Source organism: Condylura cristata, unplaced genomic scaffold (genome assembly GCF_000260355.1).
Source record: "Condylura cristata isolate star-nosed mole 26May11 unplaced genomic scaffold, ConCri1.0 scaffold00055, whole genome shotgun sequence".
Taxonomy (NCBI): domain Eukaryota; kingdom Metazoa; phylum Chordata; class Mammalia; order Eulipotyphla; family Talpidae; genus Condylura; species Condylura cristata.
The window spans coordinates 376382-380105 of record NW_004567156.1 but is presented as its reverse complement, the minus strand read 5'-3'; the positions used below and the strand labels follow the sequence as shown (position 1 = coordinate 380105).

The 3724-nt window shown below is 56.4% G+C and overlaps 1 pseudogene; it reads left to right on the top strand.

The window, feature by feature from the left end:
- Positions 1–1167: 1167 nt before the first annotated feature.
- Positions 1168–3531, top strand: LOC101635045 (annotated as a pseudogene).
- The last annotated feature ends 193 nt before the right edge of the window (positions 3532–3724 follow it).

Below are 3724 nucleotides of genomic sequence, written 5' to 3'. Positions count from 1 at the left end.
AAAGTATAAGGTTATTTGGATTTAGTTAATTAGCAGACACTTTCCTCAAATGAATGTCCGTTGCCTTAGGAAAATCAATAGACAATTGTAAATGATAGTAAGCTTGCCTTGATAAAACATAACCTTTCAGAGAAACCCTGAATCATGAAAACTTGAGTGCCATCACTACTTGACAACTTGACAATTTACTTTTGGGATTTATGATTATAAAATAAAACAAATTTTTTATAATTTTGTTCCAGTGTTAACACTGAAAATCTATGTAAATGCGTGAAACAACACACTACCTAAAAAAAAACAATCACATGAGCACAAGTGCCAACCAACATGCAAGAGAGGCCCATGGAAATGCAGCAGCACAGGCGATATTCCGTGGTAGTACCGCAGGTTTCCCTTTCCAAACACCTTCGGGAACCTCCCATCTGTGCAGCTTTACCTTAGTATCAAAGTGGAATAGTCAGAGTTGTCTGAAAACACTGCTGCTTCCTCCATCCCTCCAGGCTGCTTCTCCAGCCCAAATCCACTCCTCCTTGGGGGGGTGGGGGGGGAATGTGGATCCCCCCTTTCTGTGGGTGCCACTGTTATAGCTTCATGTCTCCTCTCACCGTCTCTGTGGGGGTGCAGCCTGGATAATCCCACACTCACCCCATTCTCATTCCCCGTGTCCTGGGGTTTCCAGGGAACACTCAGCGTCATCCTGCTCCATGACAGTCTCCACCGACTCCCCTGGACTCATTCTCCCCAGACCCCAGGACGGGGTGTGATGTCCCCCACCCTCCTGCTGCTGCTCTGGGGGTCCCTGGCCCTGATGGAGACCTGGGCGCGTGAGTGTGGGCTGCAGCTGGAAACTTACTCCAGGAGAGAGGAGCAAGGACCCCACTGTGGGTGCAGGACCCCAGGAAAGGCTCATCTCCTCCCCAACCTCTTGTACCGGCTTTCAGGCCCCTGTGTTTTGGCCTTGCTGTCCCTCCCAGCCTCACATGGGTGCTGTGGGCCCCCTGAGTCTGGGCCCTTCTTGGCCCCTTTTAATCTCAGGAGCCCCGGGACCCTTTATCCCCTCCAGGCCTATTTCCCTGGGACCTGGGCCCAGCGCCGTCAGGAGGGTGAGCCCGGGTCTCCTGCTCCCTGTCTCCAGCCTCCCACTCCCTGAGGTTTTTCTCCACTGCGATGTCCCGGCCCAGCCTCGGGGAGCCCCACTTCATCACGGTGGGCTACGTGGACGACACGTGCGGTTCGACAGCTACTCCCGGGTCAGAGCGCGGGTCAGAGCGCGGAGTCGCGGGTGCGCTGAGCAGAACAGGAGGGGCAGGAGGATCTGGGTCAGGAGACCCGGATGCAAAGGAACTAGGCTCAGTGGTTCAAAGCGCTGCTGCAGGACCTGTGCGGCCTCTACAACCAGAGCAACAACGGTGAGGTGCCCAGAGCGGACCCAGGATGAGATCACCACCCCCATTCCCACAATAAAACAGGGGGTATCTGGAGGCTGAGGGTCCCATTGACCCCTCAAGGCTGGTGGACCTGCCAGGCCCCTCCCCCCGGAAGACCCCGGGACCCTCCCGCCTGCAGTTTCATGTTCAGTTCAAGTTGATTCAGGGGGAGAGGGCGGGTGACCCCGAGTGACCGTGGGGCTGACACCGGGGGGTTCAGGGTCTCACACCCTCCAGAGGATGTGTGGCTGCGAGGTGGGGCCAGACCTGAGCCTCTTCCGCGGGTATGAGCAGTTTGCCTAAGAAGGCGCCCATTACATCGCCCTGAACCCGGACCTGCGCTCCTGGACCCACGCGGACCCGGTGGCCCAGATCACCCAGTGCCAGTGGGAGGCGTCGGGGAGGACAGAGCGAGTCAGGGACATTCTGCAGGGCAGGTGCCTGAGGTGGCTCCGCAGACTCCTGGAGCTGGGGAAGGAGATGCTGCAGCGCACAGGTAAGGGGGGGCTCAAGGCCTCCGACTCCCCTCACCCTGGGCCCCACAGGGAAATGGAATCATGGGCAGAACAGCGCCTGCTTTCTGGTCAGAAGGGAGGGGCCCCTGGGTGTCATATTTTGTACTAGAGAGAATAGCCCAGAAGACACTGCTTTTCTGGACAGTTAAGGAGTCTGGTCTCTCCTGACTGGGGGAGGCCATGCCTGAGATCACCCTTCCCTGGAACTCTTTGTCCTGACTGCCATCTTCCAGAATTATCAGTTTTCCTTTCAAGGTCTTATTATTGATCTGCGAACAGTTTTGGACCTGACTCTGCCTTTCTGTGTCACTTACCCCCACCCAGGTCAAGAGCAGAGTCTGTGTCCTCCTTAGAGACCTGCACCCTCTCACCCTGGGCCCTCACCCCATGATCCCAGATTCCCCAGACAGGGCTAGGCTCTGGGTTTTGTGCTTCCTCCTCCAAACCAATGTCCTGTCCATTCTGAGGATGGTCATGTGAGGATACTCAGTGTCTATGGAGGAGAACGAATAATAGCCCAAAATGTGATATTTCTGATTTGTTCCCCTTAAGAACCCCCAAAGATACACATGACCCACCACCCCATCTCAGACCAGAACGCCACCCTGAAATGCTGGGCCCTGGGCTTCTACCCTGCGGAGATCTCCCTGACCTGGCAGCGAGATGGGCAGGACCTGACCCAGGACATGGAGCTGGTGGAAACCAGGCCTGGGGGGGGATGGAATCTTCCAGAAGTGGGCAGCTGTGGTGGTGCCTTCTGGAGAGGAGCAGAGATACACGTGCCATGGGCAGCATGAGGGGATGCCGGACCCCCGAGTCCTGAGATGGGGTGAGGAATGGGACGTGGGCACAGAGGCTCTTGTCAGGGGGGTCAGGGGCTCTTCTGGACCCCCTCAGAGGGTCAGGATGTAGCCTGGGGCTCAGGGTCTCCCCTCCCCTTCCCTTCCAGAGCCCCCTCATCAGTCTTCCACCCAACCAGGGGCCTCATTGCTGGCCTGGCTCTCCTTGGAGCTGTGCTCACTGGGGCTGCGGTGGCTGCAGCTGTGATGTAGATGAAGAAGCACTCAGGTAGGGAGGAAGTGGGGGGATCCTGTCCACTGGGGGCTCTCGGGTCCCAGGAGAACTTGCCCTGCCTGGTTAATGGGAAGCACAAGCCACAGACCTGTGTTACCCAAAGGGGTTTGGTCCAGTTCCCCCTCTCCCTCTAGCATAATGTCCTCTCTTCATTTTCCTAGTCCTGACCTGGGGCTTTAGTCACAGTTCTGGAAACTTTGCTCTGGTCCAGAATTAGAAAATACCTTTAGGACATCAGACCTGACTAGTGTCCCTAGTCTGACATGTTTCTTTCCACAGGGGGACAAAGAGGAAGCTACACTCAGGCTGCAGGTGAGTGTGGATCAGGGTTTTGGTCCCTGAGCACCTGGGACAGCGTTGATGAGCCCCTGGGGGAGTCACCCCATCAGTCCCTCCTGTGGTCTCCTCTCTTGTGGCTCTGACCAGCCACAAGACCATCCTCTCTTGTGGCTCTGTGTTGTTCTCCCCCAGGCGGCTACAGTGCCCAGGGCCCTGATGTGTCTCTCAGCCCCTAAAGGTGAGACCCTGGTACTTGCGTGGGAGGGGCTGGGGCTGAGAGGAGGAACCAGGTGATGGGAGTGAGGCATTCTGAGGATGGGTGGGCTGTTGAAAGCACTGACACTTAGTGTCAGTGAACTTGTCACCTGAATTTGATCCTGACAGTTTCCTTCAGAGTGAGACAACTGCCTTGTAGGGCCTAAGTGTTAC